General features: G+C 41.3%; 1 long non-coding RNA gene across 1 annotated transcript in view; it reads right to left on the reverse strand.

The window, feature by feature from the left end:
• Nucleotides 1-13,725, reverse strand: part of LOC118160234 — a 28,918-nt gene extending 15,193 nt beyond the window's left edge. Inside the window, exon 1 of the long non-coding RNA XR_004747371.1 lies at nucleotides 13,617-13,725. This is a non-coding gene — a long non-coding RNA (uncharacterized LOC118160234). The remainder of the gene's footprint in view (nucleotides 1-13,616) is intronic.
• Nucleotides 13,726-16,757: the final 3,032 nt, after the last annotated feature.

Genomic DNA, 16,757 nt, shown 5'->3' on the forward strand with positions numbered 1-16,757 from the left:
GACTTTCTGTGTCTCTCTTGTAATCCTCCTATTCAGTCTACTGTTGCAGTGCTTCAGGCTGGGGGGACTGTTTGTTACACTGGAACTTCAAACACTCCTTATTTTTTTTTTTGCCCTTAACATGTAAAGTAGGTTAAGAAGTACTAATTGTTGCTGGAACCAAGGGATTTTTTTCTTAGGAGCTACTTTACAGTGGACACAGTGGAATACTTCAGCCTGGTTAGCTGCTGTGTGGGAACCAGTCTCTCATCCATGTATTTCTTCTACCTCTGGATGGTCTCTATCCTTGTCACTGACATAGCATGTAAGAATACATGGAATCACTTGTGTATGTCACTATCTATAATCTGTTTATCTTAGAGGTACTAGAGCTGCTATAAATTGCTGTAAAGCTGGTGGTCGGAAGCCATGAAAGAGGATGAGTTAACTCTTAATATCTGACATGAAAGTAGAAAAAAAGAAGCCCAGAATGCCTGGAGGTGTACAGAGACTCATGCCAAGCCAAGAAATGATCTACATTCATCTGCTTTTGAAAACAAAAACAAAAACAAAACAAAACAACAAAAAAAGAGAGAATTAACTGGATAGGCCAGGCCACTTTTACATGTTAATTGTGTAACAGTTTATAAAATTTCTGTTTAAAAATAAGCTGTGAAGTTTTACTGTTGAAATGAACATAAAGTTGGCTTTCATTTTTGAAAGTGAACAGGCAAACATGGCCAGGGTTGGGGAGTACCCCTGCCCACTACAGATGGCTTCTAGATAAAACCAGAAGAAAATGAAAATAAGATAAAAATGAAGAAGAAAATGACATTTGACTAGGGAAGTGTTTCTCTTCTAGACAAAGGACTTACTGAGGGTCTAAATTGCCTTTAATTCTACTGTGAACAACATCTGAAAGCTTGAAGGGGTGGGTGGGAGATATGTCCAGCAGTCTGGGGTCTGAGCGATAACCCACAGCCAACAGCACAAAACAGTCCAGAGCAAAGCAGCTGCAGTTGCACCACTGCACTAGCACATGTCACTGAATTTAGAATACTTCAGCTGAAATCACCTGTGGAGTCCAATAAAATTGTCCATACAATGGGGAATCTGGCCAACCGGGGCAATGAACTAGATGAAAGTGCAGTGAAAATATAGCAATCTTGACTATCTTGACTGGGAAGAGGACTGGTAAATTGGGGCAGAGAATGGTAATTTTGCATTCTGTTATTTAATTCTTGTTTCCCTGACTTGCTGTATTATTGTGTTTTTCTTTTAATCCCAATAAACTCTGTTGGCTTAAACCTCATTGGTCTCACTGTTTAAACACGGGAAAATGTCAATTGCTGAATTACTGCTCTGTGTAAGACAGTTATTCATATTTCTAACTAGGAGTTCACAAGAGCACTGTTTAAATGTTTGTAGGAACCCTTACAAAACTGAACACATTGCCATGGCACAAAGTTTGCAGCAGTTTTTCCTATGAGAATGACTCAGTCTCTCTTTCCTTTTCTTTTTCTCTCTCTTTTTTTAAAAAAATATTTTTTCCTCTTTTATTTTCTATCAACCCAGTTGGGCATTACAGGCCTGAAGCTCACTGATTTTGAGGGTGTTTTTCCCCCTACCTTTCCTGAAAAGTTTTGTGGTTACAAAAAATTATTTAGAAAGAAAGGAAGAAAGAGAAAGAGAGAGAGAAAGAGGTGACCTAGAAGATGGAAATATCACATGCCACTAGGCATATTCAGGTGCGAGTACTGGTTTCCTGATAAAATATTCCTTCTGATGTTTCTAAGTAACAACATTACCCCAGTTATCAGAAGAATAGCTGGGCAACCACTTCATAGACAACAAGCACCATATGCACACCCCGCACTGTCATGACAGTAAAGCCTGCCACTTCTGCTCTGACCTCTCATCTGAACAGCAGTGGAACTCTGTAAAATAGTTCTACAGCATGTTAGTGGAGGCCTGGTTGTCACCTATTTCTTCCCCTAATATCTATTAGTTCTACCAATACTGACAGAGATAGAACAAATTTCGCTTTGCTAATAAAAGCTGCTGGAAGAAGGTTATGGACGCAGTCAAAAAGGGAATTGTTTTTCAGTCAGCATTATAGGAAAAGCAAGCAAGAAAACAAACAAACAAACAAAGGAACAATTTCCTAGAACATTTTGCAACATAAATTATGTAGTAGGAAAATTATTATTATCTTTGCCCTGTAAATTTTATGTTGTAAATTCTAATGTGAATGGGTACATATTATTACTGGTATCAGTTATTTCACTTCCAGACTGAGATATATGTTGTATTTCAACTTGTTATTGTTCCAGCTAGTATTGAAACACAAGTCTTCCAGCTAAGGCTTTCCAAGGTTAAAAATAAAAAGAAAAATGTCTAAAACAGACGTAAAATGTTGGTCATGCAAATCTCTGTTTTAAACTTGAAGGGGACAGAGGAACTATATGTTTCCTTTGCAAGTGAAATAAACATTTTCTCACATGTTCTATCTTTGATTGTCAAAGTATGCATGTCCTTAGAAAGGTTTTATCTTTAAAAAAAATGTAGAGCTGTATTACTTTCTCTCATATAAAAAAATGCTTAGAGAAAGAAACTTGTGTACTCATGGATTCCCAATATTTTCACACAGTGGAATTTCCATAGTTTCATGGGAAACAAGTTTACGTGCTCCCTGCCTTGTGATCCAACACACATGCAGCAGGTCTTCATGGAGAAGAAGCTAAGCCCTGACACTCCTCACCAGGTTTTTCAATACAGTTGTTTAATTGTAATCTTACTAATAAGGCCTTGCCGAGGCGATCGGCTCCGGGGCAGACGCGTTCTGCAGCGGAGCGGGGGATCGGGACAGGCAGGGCTATTTCCCCGGCATCGAGGCCACTCGAGGCAGCCGAGGGAGCCGCCACAGCCCGGCAGCCCTCGTGAGGGACGCTGACGAGGCGTAGGCGGAGCCAGCAGCGCCCCCCTCCCCGGCCGTTCAAAAGCTGCCCCTGGGGAGCGCGGCGATCAGGACGGGCAAACAGGGCGGGGCGCGGCAGTTCGCGCAGGGGGGCAGAGCAATCCCCTCGCCCCTAAGAACACCTCAGCCGATGGCTTTCGAGCACTAGCTAGGCCACTATAGTCCTCGCTAGGTACAGAGCTAGCGCTAGAAAGTCTGTAGCCACCCAGACAGAGTGCCCGCTCAGAAATGCGGCAGTGCAGGTCTCTGGGTGCAGGGAGTGCCAGAGCCTGCTGCTGCCATCCGAGGGAGGTGGAGATAGTGTGTGCGTGAGGTGCGAGCAGGTGGATGACCTGGTCTGCCTGGTGGCAGAGCTCAAGGAGGAGGTGGAGAGGTTGAGGGCCATCAGGGAGTGTGAGCGGGAGATAGACTGGTGGAGCAACTCCCTGCAAGGCCTGAAGGAGAGGCACCGGGGTGAGACTCCCCTAATGGGGGTGGACCCCCTGCCCGGTCGCTGTCGGGCAGAGAGAGGGGACCTAGGAGTTGAGGAGGAGTGGAGACAGGTCCCTGCTCGACATTGCAGGAAACTCCCCCCACTGCCTGCCCCACCTTCCCAGGTGCCCTTACACAACAGGTTTGAGGCCCTGGAGCTCGAGAGAGCGGTGGATGAGGGTGTGCCAGAAAAGTTAACCAGGAAGCCCAGGGCAATGAAGTCTGCTCCACGCCTCAAGACTGCTCCCACCAAGAAGGAGAGAAGGGTTATCGTGGTGGGCGACTCCCTTCTCAGAGGAACAGAGGGCCCTATCTGTCGGACTGACCCCACCCGTAGGGAAGTCTGCTGCCTCCCAGGGGCCAGGGCCAGGGATGTCGCCAGAAAGCTTCCCAACCTGGTTCGCCCCTCCGATTACTACCCGCTACTGATAGTCCAGGCTGGCAGTGATACCATTGACAAGAGAAGCCTGAAGGCTATCAAACAGGACTTCAGGGGGCTGGGACGGTTAGTGGACGGAGCGGGAGTACAAGTGGTGTTTTTGTCCATTCCTACAGTGGCAGGGAACGGTTCAGAGAGGACACGAAAAGCCCACCTGATAAACACGTGGCTCAGAGGCTGGTGCCAACACAGAAGTTTTGGGTTCTTTGACCACGGGGCGCTCTACTCGGCACCTGGCCTGATGGCTGCAGGTGGGTCCCAACTGTCCCCAAGGGGAAAATGGATCCTGGCCCAGGAGCTGGCAGGGCTCATTGAGAGGGCTTTAAACTAGGTGAGGAGGGGCGGGGGGATGAAACAAAGCCTGTTGGAGGTGTGCCAGGGAGAACAGTGGCAAGGCTGGGGGAGAAGGCTAAGGCTCAGCTGAAGTGCATCTACACTAATGCACGCAGCATGGGCAACAAGCAGGAGGAGCTGGAAGCCATTGTGCAGCACGCAGGCTATGACTTGGTTGCCATCACGGAAATGTGGTGGTGGGACCACTCTCATGACTGGAGTGCTGCAATGTCTGGCTATAGGCTCTTCAGAAGGGACAGGCAGCACAGAAGGGGTGGTGGAGTGGCTCTCTATATCAGAGAGTGTTTTGACGTCGTCGAACTTGAGGCTGGGAATGACAAGGTGGAGTCGCTATGGGTTAGGATCAGTGGAAAGGCCAACAAGGGAAGCATCCTGGTGGGGGTCTGTTATAGACTACCAAACCAGGATGAGGGGACGGATGAGGAGTTCTACAGGCAGCTGGCAGAAGTTGCAAAATCGTCAGTGCTTGTTCTTGTGGGGGACTTTAACTTCCTAGACATATCCTGGAAACACAACACAGCCCAGAGAAAGCAGTGCAGGAGGTTTCTGGAGAGCGTGGAAGATAATTTCCTGATGCAGGGGGTTGGCGAGCCTACCAGGGGAGGTGCCCCACTAGACCTTCTGTTCACTAACAGAGAAGGACTGGTGGGAGACGTGCTGGTCAGGGGCCGTCTTGGGCAGAGTGACCACAAAATGGTAGAGTTCTCGATACTCGGTGAAGTCAGGAAGGGGATCAGTAAAACTGCTGTCTTGGACTTCCGGAGGGCTGACTTTGAGCTGTTCAAGACACTGGTTGGCAGAGTCCCTTGGGAGGCGGTTCTGAAAGACAGAGGAGCCCAGGAGGGCTGGGCGCTCTTCAAGAAAGAAATCTTACTGGCTCAGGAGCGGTCTGTCCCCACATGCCCAAAGACGAGCCGGCGTGGAAGAAGACCGGCTGGCTGAGCAGAGAGCTGTGGCTCGAGCTTAGGAGAAAAAAGAGGGTTTATAATCTTTGGAAAAGAGGGCGGGCCACTTAGGGGGACTACAGGGATGCTGCGAGGTGGTGCAGGGACAAAATCAGAAAGGCCAAAGCTCATCTGGAGGTCAATCTGGCCACTGCTGTTAAGGACAACAAAAAATGTTTTTATAAATACATCAACACAAAAGGGCTCGGTACCAGGGCCAGTCCTCTTTAACATCTTCATCGATGATCTGGATGAGGGGATCGAGTGCACCCTCAGTAAGTTTGCAGACGACACCAAGTTAGGTGCATGTGTCGATCTGCTCGAGGGTAGGAAGGCTCTGCAGGAGGATCTGGATAGGCTGGACCGATGGGACGAGGCCAGCGGTATGAAGTTCAACAAGGCCAAGTGCCGGGTCCTGCACGTGGGGACCGACAACCCCAAACAGAGCTACAGGCTGGGAGATGTGTGGTTAGAAAGCTGCCTGGAAGAGAAGGACCTGGGAGTATTGGTTAACAGTCAGCTGAATATGAGTCAGCAGTGTGCTCAGGTGGCCAAGAAGGCCAGCAGCATCCTGGCTTGCATAAGAAACAGCGTGGCCAGCAGGTCCAGGGAAGTGATTGTCCCCCTGTACTCGGCTCTGGTGAGGCCGCAGCTCAAGTACTGCGTTCAGTTTTGGGCCTCTCACTACAAGAAGGACATGGAGGTGCTCGAGCGAGTCCAGAGAAGGGCAACGAAGCTCGTGAAGGGTCTGGAGAACAAGTCTTACAAGGAGCGGCTGAGGGAACTGGGACTGTTTAGCCTGGAGAAGAGGAGGCTCAAGTGTGACCTTATTGCACTCTACGGGTACCTGAAGGGAGGCTGTAGCGAGGTGGGGGTTGGTCTATTCTCCCACGTGCCTGGTGACAAGACGAGGGGGAATGGGCTAAAGTTGCACCAGGGGAGGTTTAGGTTGGATATTAGGAAGAACTTCTTTACTGAATGGATTGTTAGTCACTGGAACAGGCTACCCAGGGAAGTGGTTGAGTCACCATCCCTGAAGGTCTTTAAAAGACATTTAGATGTAGAGCTTAGGGATATGGTTTAGTGGAAGATTTCTAGGTCTCTTCCAACCTAGACTATTCTGTGATTCTGTGATGACACCATGTTTTTTTTTGGATTTTTTTTTTTTTTTTTATTTTTTTTTTTTTTAAATGGGTTTTTTTTTTTTTTTTTTTTTTTTTTTTTTAAGCTGTTAATTACAGGTCTTCCATTTCTGTCTGGCAGTTTGTCACTTTGACCTATTTGCTTAGATTTGACATCATTTTCATGTTTTTCAGCTTTTATCTTTTATCTTCTTCAGGTTTCACTTCTCAGTTGAGTCCTCCTTTCTCATTGCTCATTGTAACACAGCAACACAAAACATCTTGTGCTTTAAAAAGGCTCCCTCACCTAAATACTTGTTTACTTCCGAATCCTCCCTTTCCTTCCATATATACCATTGGTTAACACTGAGGATTGCTTATGTCAATGCCATGTTGAGCCGCCTTAGAAGAGGATGAAAGATGTGAGGTCTGCTAAGGTTATGTGAGGTCAGTGCTGTTATTCCTGCTTGAAGTTCTGTGCCCATGCTGCAATACTTTCCCAATCAGTTGTACCATTCCAAAGCTGCAACTGGAAAAGTGTAGATGTTGTTCCATGCAAACTCATGGGCTTAGCTGGGATGCTATACAGCAACTGATAATGTTGAGAAAAAAAAAAAACAGAGATGGGACAGACTCCAAGCTACCTGTACCTGAAAGTCATGTCCAGCTGGCAGCACCTGTAGGCTCTTAACCTCTTCCACTCAAGAGAGGGAAAAGTTGCATGTGCTTTCTCAAGGTTACCTATGGCATGGGAACAGAGTCCATGGGTCTAATCTTCCTGTTCTTTAAATGTTCTACTTCAGTTAAGCCTTTAGAGATAGACAATTTCACTCTTGCCATTCTTGGACTGCAGGTCTTGTAGAACAACTCTCTTCTTGTTTGTGCAGGACATAATGTGAGAGGATCCTCTAGCCCTGGCTAGAATCCTATGGATGCTATTACAATGCTCCTACTACTAATATCCTCAAAAGATTACTGGTCTAGGGGAACTAGGCAGGAAGCTGCTAAAGCTGGTGCTTCAAGACATCTGGGAGACATTGATGTGGGAGAAGAAGAATGTGTATTGACTTGATAAGGTTTTCTAAGCAGGTTTTCTTGCCTCTTGATTCAGAGTCTGGAAGAATGCCCACTCCGGAATTTAAGGATAAAACTGAATCTTTTCCAAATGTTTTTTTGGTAGCTGGCACATCCTTTAGATAGAGCTTTTAACTTAATAAAATCAACCATTTAAACCTCTTCCTTAATTATGTGCTTTGAGAATTTGGAAGTAAAATTACCCTAAGTAGAATGTTAAAATGAACATCAGACAAATACCACCCCAAACAGGAAATCATGTGAACACCCCAGTGTACACCTACTCTTTCTCATTTCAGAGCAACATACTGAGGCTATGTGCTGTCTGCAGTGGAAACACCAAGGACATTTTGTTCAGTTGCCTGGGATCTGAGCACAATGATACTTTCTAAAGTAGAAGTATTCATCTGGGACATCTTTGCACATAAGAGCATGCATTCATTTAGGCCACTGTAGTTACAGTTGCAAAACAGTTTCCACTATAATCTCCTACTTTCTCGTGCTCATAACTTTCCAAAGCAAGAAAAAATTGGACTGATTTTTGCTGTGATGAATCCTTTCTGGACCAGAGTTCTTCTTGGGAAAGGCAACAAACTTAGACAATTTTGTTTCACAAAGCCAAAAAAAAAAAAAGCATATTTTTTTCCATGATGAAACAGTCTAAGTATACTTATTGCTTCTGTTGTCAATTTATTAAATCCTTGCAACTGAAATCACAGGTGTCAGAAAACACCATAATACTCATGTTGTACATGCACTATTTTTATCTAGTTATGGATATCATTTTGCTATTTATCTGAAGACGTGTCCTTTATCTGAATGTATCCAGAATGTTGTATTTATTATATATAGAACAAATTCCTTTGTCTCTGAAGATCATTCTCAAAAGAAGTTATCTGAGCACGTATCAGTAGCTTTCCAGTCCTGATTAGACCAGTGTATTTTCTTGCTTAATATTCTTTTGTGACATCACCATCTTCTGTGACTGTGGTGGGTTGACCTTGGCTGGTTGCCAGACACCTACCCAGCCACTCTTTCATTCTCCCTCTGCTACAGGGCAAGGGGAGAATATAAGGTGAAAAAGATTGCGGGTTGAGATAAAGACAAGGAGATCACTTACCAGTTACTGTCACAGGCTAAACAGATAAGACATAGGGAAAATTAATTTAATTTATTGTCAGTTAAAACAGATTTGGACAGTGAGAAGAAAAGACAAAGTAAAACAACACCTTCCTCCCTACCCCCTGCTTTTTTCCAGGCTCAACTTCACTCCTTCATTCCTGACTCCTCTTAACAAGAGCAGAAGACAAATCTCTTCTCATTTCATCTCTTTTTTATGTCTTTTCAGCTGTAGACAATCCAAGAGAGGAGAGATCTTTATTTGTGATTATCTGTCTACTATAATGCTATCCATTCTTATTTGGGTTTCAATTGGCCATACTTACCCCATTGCATAACATTTTTTTTTGGCAAATATGTTTCTTCTCATAAATCTAGATTTTATTTTATTTTGAAATATAGAACCTTCAGGTACAGAAGACAGAAAATCAAGTTCTGAGTTTTAACTACAAACAAGGCTAATACTGAACATAAATATCTTTTTATATTAGAGCAAATACTCCATGTTCTACTGCCTTCTAATCCTGAATCACTTTCAAACAAATGCATTTTTCATTTTGTTTTCAAATTGTTCATTAAAACTTTAGTATACATTTATTCTTATTTATTTAAGAACAATAATTTTATTTATTTGAGTTTTCTGATTTATTGATAGTTCTTAATTACAGGGTTATTTTTATTCCTTTACAAGATGACTCAAGCACTAAAGCTTATTTCCTACTTCAGTCTTTTTTTTTAACCAGAGAACTGATTTTAACTTCAGTGTCCTTAACATCTGCTTTTTATCACAATATGCTTTAAGGTATAAAAAATTTAAGATATAAGTATAATCTCTTAGATGGGTAAATAAATGGAACAGCAATTGATAATCTTCTCAACTCCAGTTAAATAATATGACAATAAACATGGTTTAAAAGTCTAGTAATTATTCCCTTGAATAAACAGAAACACCTGTTCTTATAATCAGAGGAAATCAAACTATTTTTAGCAGACACATTTATTTATTCTTTGCTACCATAGTGTGTCAATTTGTAGAATTTGAACCTCATAATCTTATTGTATGCTTGCCTTTTTTAAGGATCTCTGTTCATTTGTATTCAAACTCAGGCCAGGAAAGTTTTATTTTTTATTTTATTTTATTATTATTATTTTTTTTTAACTGTTGTACATTTAACTTTAACTATTGTACATTTGACATTCAAAGAGCTACAAATGTTGTTTGACTTTCATAGATAAACTCTTGGTGAAAAGGTAGGACAGGAAGAAAGGTAGTCCAGGAATAGAGAATATATCCTTCAATATTTGGGAAAGAGCAGATTTCAACGTGGTACAGCAGTAGCTTCTATTCTTGTGCTAGGATTAATATTCACAGTTTCTGTGTACAGTGTACTTGTGTGTTTTGGTCTTAAAGTTTTCATATTCCTGCTTCCACAAATTTCAATAAATATTCCCTGCTTTTATTCATAGAATCATAGAATGATTTGTGTTGGAATGGACCTTAAAAATCACCTAATTCCAACTCCTCTGCCATGGGCAGGGACACCCTCCACTAGACCAGTAGCTTGCTCAAAGCCCCATCCAACCTGGCCTTAAACACTTCCAGGAATGGGGCATCCACAGTTTCTTTGGAAAGCCTGTGCCAGTCCCTTACTACCCTCTGAGTAAAGAATTCCCTCATTATATCTAATCTAAATCTACCCTTTTAAGTTTAAAACCATTACTCCTTGTCCTATCACTACACTCCCTGACAAAGAGTGCCTCCCTAAACAGTACAGACAATGGTGTAACAAAAATGTTTCTTTAACAATACACAGAGTAACATAATTTCTCATATCTAGTTCTTCTGAGGGCTTGGAGAACACTCATGGAGACTATTTTTTATTTATTTATTTATTTATTTATTCACGGAGCCAAATTTTGTCTCTGCTACACATCCCCATCTCTCCCTGACAGACATCCCCATCTCTTCCTGCTACACATTCTCAGTCTCTGCTACACATCACCAAATCAGCTTTTAAACAAATCTTTACAGCAGCAGATGAGAAATATACAAGGGATATACCTGAAAGATATTCAATTCAAATGAAACAATGGCAGTAGCAATGCATTTCTACAGTGTTGTATTCAGGCTTGTACTTTACGTACATGTCTTTCTCAAACTTAAGCCGTCCATTGAGTGGCAGTGTTTAAATCCACCAGATTGTCAGAGGGTGGCAATGTAAGAACACAAAATAAGCAGATGGCCAGCTGGTGGGAGCTCTCCAGGCTGCAAGCAGCCAGCTTTCTTGACACAGACACAGTCTAGTCTTTATTTACTACCATCACTCTCAGGTTTCTGTGAACACCATGCAAAACAAGACAGGGTGGTCCTGAAGAAACATCATGCTTCATGCGGGACTCTCATATATGCAAAACCTTCCAGACAGAGACAAACACACTCCACTTATTTACAGTTCAACCATGCTCATTCCAGGCTGAATTTCTTCCAGGTCTGCCAGAGGAAATAGAGCAGGCAGCCTTGTGATGTGCTGCTGGGAGCTGCCCTCTGCTATGCCTCTCAGAAGCTTCTGCATTCTGCAAAGCCTGCCTTCTCTGCACTACTAGCTGCTTGATGCCTCTATACTGAATCGCAAGACTTGCAAGAAAGCTGTCTACCACAGCAAAACAAGATAAATGCTGTCCAAGAGTGTTGATGATTCCTCAGTTTCACCTTCTCTTCCTCTGCTTGTATCCAAAATCCCCTCTCTCTGTTCACAGAATCACAGAATGGCTGAAGATGGAAGGGACCTCTGGAGGTCATCTCGTCTAACAACCCTTGCTCAAGCAGGAACATCTACAACAGGTCACCCAAGACCATGTCCAGACAGCTTGTGAAGTTTTCCAGGGAGGGAAATTCCTTTAATTAACTGTGCAGTCATTTGTGATCATGGCATGCCCAGCCTCCAGGTATTCCCAGACTGTGGCTTTCTCTTGAGCTTCACAGTGACAGTGTTACTTCTTTTCAATGAAACATTCCCCTTGGTGAGCATTTAAATGTTTTGTTTTGTACTAATTTAGCTTGAAGGACTTAAGTGAATCTCACTTTAACATGCATAAGGAACACCTAGGAACATAAGCACTTTATGTAGTCCATGTATACAGGTGTAAAAGATGCTTATAGTGTATGGGTAGGAGAGCCAGAACTGCTATTTTTTCCTCTTCAATAATTGTTGTTTTCCATCTAAAGAAAAAATTCTCTTCTCTTGCCCTGATTCCTATTGGTAGGAGTTTGTGCCACTAGATGGTGCAAAGGTACTTGGGTGGCTGAAAGCAGCATATTCAGGGCACATCTTTAGTGCCAGAGTAGGTTTTCTGTCAGATTCAAGTGCCCTGCTGCAGAGACAAGGGAAGCTGGTCTTTCACAGACTGAAACAGGAGAAATGTTCACTTGTGCTTTTGAAGTATTTGTAATTTTATAAAAATGTGTGCTTCTTACATTAAAGCATTATGACTGTTAACCTTCTTCCACTAGGACTGGAATTAAGGCTGCAGTTGAATGCCTGATGAGATGAGTCACTATTCATTTTAATATCTCTTTTGGTGACTAAGAATAAAGTTGTACTGAAGTGCTACCATACCTTCTTTGGAACAAGTGCTGTCCTCTCTGAACTTACAACAGAGCTGAGTATGCAGAAGGAATCAGTCTAGCCCCATTTTGAACATAGTTCTTTAGCTTTTGGTTTTGAGTTGTATATCTTAGACAGGAGAGCTGTATATCGTAGGCAAACAAGATAAGAACTTAATGAGATTTTTTCATAAAATCATACAATAAATTCATATATTAAAATGTATTCCTTCCCCCATCATTTCACTGTCGTCATTCCATGTGCCACATCTAATTTATAGAGTGAGATCTCTTGGAACAGTGACTCATCTTTTCCTTATAAAGCACCATGCACGCAAAACTGTATTAATAAAATAATAATAATGGGATCTGCTTGTCTCTTAGAGACAGGGCAGGGATAACTGATTCAGTTGCAGATGCTAGTAAGGATGTAGTAATATCATTTTTGTCTACCTTGGATGAAGTGGGGGACTGACAATGCAAAGAGTGTAAAGCATAGAGACCCAAGGATGAAAACTCAAAGCAATCTGATCTTAAAACAGTAATCAGGGGCCAGGGACCCAAAGTAAATACACCATCAGTGCAAATATTTCTACAGCCGAGTATCTCAATGCCTCTGTCAAACAACCATGATCCAAACCACAATACATCTCATGGGATAATGCAGTGGTGCCATTCCACTGAAAAATGAGAGAATTGGGGCATTGAGAAAGTTTTTTTCCTAAGAAATCAATTTCACCTCTGAATATGGAGATAAAGTGTTTTCTTCCCTACAAAATGGTCATTCTACAAGATGAGTTGACACTGGATAAAATACAGGAAGTTCACAATTCCTAATCCTGATCCTACTGCTGATTACCTAAGGTTAGTGTTCTTTGACTAGTGAGTTGGAAAGACACAGAGTTTTGTGCTTCTCAACAATAAAACAGAATCTGAACACTAATCTGCAAGCTGCTTAAACTGTGGTCTCTGCCTACTACTGTGTATACACTACCGCAGCATAGTATCAACTAGTACACCAATACTCAATGTTTGAAATAAATACCGAGTGGTTTTAAAAAATCTGCATGAGCAGATTCTAGGCAAAGTAGTTCAGTCATTCTAACTCTCACACAACATAATCCTTAGCAGATGCCCATAATTAGAGATATAGATATAAAAAATACAGTAAAAGAACATGCACAGAATTTGCTTATATTCAGTCTCAGACATACCTTATTAATGTAATTATATGCTTTAGTTTAAGATGAGCTTGGCAAACTTCACCATTTCTTCAGTTAATATCAGATATTTATAGCTTAAGCAAAATAGAAAATGACATAAGAGTGGACAAGCTGTTTATATGAGCTAAAGAAATAATTATCAGATTATTCATGGCACTGTCAAAGTAGGAATGATAAGCAGCCCAGCTATTGTAATGTGATTAGCTAATGTTAGTTAAGCATTGTGAAGATAGAAAGGACTCTACAAAGGTTAAGTATTATTATTATCACTGTTAATTCAGAGTGATGGAAGGCACAGTGAAACCTCTTACCATGTGCTGTGTAAAGCTTGCAGAAACCAAAATTGAGAGCTTTACAGATGGAATAAAGAGTATTACCAGCTGGTGAGCTGATTCTGTTTGTTCCTTGCTGAGGTTTGAGTATCTGGTCATTTGAAAAGACACTTGATAAAGAGTGGCACAGGTATTAAATATATCACAGTAGGAGGGACTGACCTGGATCCAGCTGTGTGCCAGGCTGCTGGGTCCTCTGTCCTGTGGATGCTCTGGTCTCACACAAGGAACAGCAACCCTGAGAGCTGCACATTGCCACTCACAGTGCTCTGTGGGCCTGGCAAGCCTTTGAACCTGATCTGTGTGGGCATCACCCTTCTGGAGACATTAACTTTCCTTGGCTGCAATCTTGCATTTCTGGGCCTCCCTGTATTTATGCCATGGATTGTTGCCCTAAGCAAAATTTCTTGTATGTAGTGCATAAAACAAAAGGTTCTTCCCTAGGAGGTTTTTTTCACCAATGTATTCTTAAGTGAAACTAGTTGAAAATAAACATTTTTATTCAAAAGGCAATTCTGCTGTTTTAAAAACATTATTGTTCCAACCTCGTAAATTAAAGAGCCATAACATCTTGCTAAACTAAAATAACAGCAACAACAACAACAACAATAATAATAATAATAAATCAACTCAGAATATTGATTTCTTTTTTGTTGTTGTTGTTGTTCAGCTTATAAATTTTATTTGAGATTAGCACATTTCTTTGAAATATACAGATATTGGAAAAATGCATATTTTTATAATAATATACTCAGTCAAGTATTTCTTTCAGCTCTTCTGTGCTGTGTCTTTCCCATAAACACAATTGAAAAAAAAAACAGTCTTCCAGAAAAAAAAAAAAAAAAAAAAAATCATGGTAAGAAATTAAAACTGCTTAAAGAAGACACAGTTAAGAATCAGACCTGTTACAAAAACATGGGCTGAAATTCAGATGACAATGATGCACTACCAGGGCATTAGTTTTTCTTTTAACTGGTAAGATTGTCTATTTTAACGTTTCATATAGAGGCAGAAAACAATCCTAATTTTGAAAGACAATTTAACATTTGTTTGTAGTGAGAAGTATTTTCAGAGAACACAGACACCTGGTCCAATGGAGTGGGAAGCTATCTTCACCTTTCAGATTTATAGTCAATATCTGCGCTACTCTGGGCATCAACTATATGTTACAGATTCAATAACTTGAGGAACTGCCCCTCCTGAAATGTTATGAATCTGGCATACAGGATAGGACAAGCAAAGAGCTGAAGTCATGAAGGAGAAAACAGTTAAAAGAAAAAAAAAAAAAAAAAAAAAAAGAGAGAGAGAGAGAGAGACCGGAAAGATGATTTGCCATGTGACATTTGGAGCCTGTTCCAGCTGCTGATGAATCTTACCACTGACTTCAGACCTTTCAGTTCATTGAGAGCTGACATTCAGAATAACAATATTATAATGGCTCTTAAAAGAGCTCTGAGAGAAAATCTGATGTGATTCAGAGGATGATTCATTTATATTGATAGAAAAGTATCAGCAGTAGCTAAACATGACAGATACAGTGTGTACAGAGACAGCCAAGCCAAATCTAAATTGGAGTTTTGAGCATACATTTTTGATTTAGTCATCTGGATAACAGGCTATATGCTGTGAAGAACCAACATTAACTTAAGAGCTTTGCATTGTATTCACAAAGGTAGAAAACATTTGTCCACTTAAAATTGAGTTTTGTCAATTTTAGGGTGTGATTCAGACTAATCATTTAAAACATGATCTCTGTCATTATTTGCCAGCTAATTTGTATTACGGGAATTGAATTTAATTCAACTCAAGCTTCCTGTGTGTTACAGAATTTGGCACCCATAGCTCTGTTGACTCATCATCTGTGATGACAAAATTGAGTTGCAAGAGCACCACAGGTCAAAGCTTCTATAGTTGCAGTGCTTATCTTCACTATTTTCACTTTTGTTGTTAAAAGATCTTGTCGTTCTTCCTGGCGCCTTTTGATGCAATGTGGTATGGGATATGGAAGATGTATAACATGAGGAAAGAATTCCACATCACAGACATAATGGGTATAATTTTCAATCTGTCCAGGTAGCAAAAATGAGGAGGTTAGAACATAAAACACAGGGAATATTGTGGGTAATAATAAATCTCCTTTCCATTGTGTCATTCTGATATCTCTGCCATTTACTCTACCTCCCAGGGTTTGTGTGCCTCCAGTCTCTGGCGGTACCTATGTCCACTACCTTGGATTTCAAACGGCTACACAGTAAAAAAAAAAAAACATCCTTCCTGCCAGAGAACTGTGCCATAATTTTTTCAGTCATGCCCTGGCACAGTAGGAATGAGAAAATATGATGAAAACTATGGATGAGGAATTATCTGGCAAAGAAAGTGAAAAGGCGCTGCAACAAAGGTTCAGGACTTGAAAGCATTTATGAAGATTTCATTTCATTTCATTAGTAAATAGTCTGAGGAAACTTACATGCATTTTTGTGTCTGAGGCAAAAAAAAAAAAAAAAAACAGAGGTTACAAGACAACTCTTCTAAATACAGACAAAAAGAAATGAGAAGAACACTGCCAGTGAGCCACCAGGTATATTGTGTCTGCAGAGTCTGTGACTTTGGACAGTATTTGAAAAGGTGGTGGTGGGAGGGAGGGAGCAGGGGACCAGCAGCTGGACAGTGGGAAATTGCATAATTATCCATCAGCTTTGGGACACAGGGCCATAAATGGAGCTTACTGTAATGTTGGGAGGTGGTGGGATGCATTCCAGTAATGTATCAAGAACACATAATTCTTGAAGCTGGACACAGGGACCTTGGTATGCTGGTTGAAGGTTAAGCTGCTTGCATATTTAAATAGACACTACAGTTATGGTAGGTCTACTGGAATCTATTTATTTCTTGGAAATTACATGGAAGTGGTGAAAAGCACATGGATGTTGGCAGTCTGGACAAAAAATATATAGTTACGTGGAATGAACCAGAGAAAGATGAGGTATTAAAAGACAATCCCCTATCTGTTATTATCATACACTGGTCATTCATTGACTGTATGTTATCTCTGCTTTTCAGCAGCATCCATCAATGCCAGTATAAAAATAGATCTTTGGATCTTTTCTTTCACTGAAAACT

The sequence above is a fragment of the Oxyura jamaicensis genome, chromosome 1 (assembly GCF_011077185.1).
Source record: "Oxyura jamaicensis isolate SHBP4307 breed ruddy duck chromosome 1, BPBGC_Ojam_1.0, whole genome shotgun sequence".
Classification (NCBI taxonomy): domain Eukaryota; kingdom Metazoa; phylum Chordata; class Aves; order Anseriformes; family Anatidae; genus Oxyura; species Oxyura jamaicensis.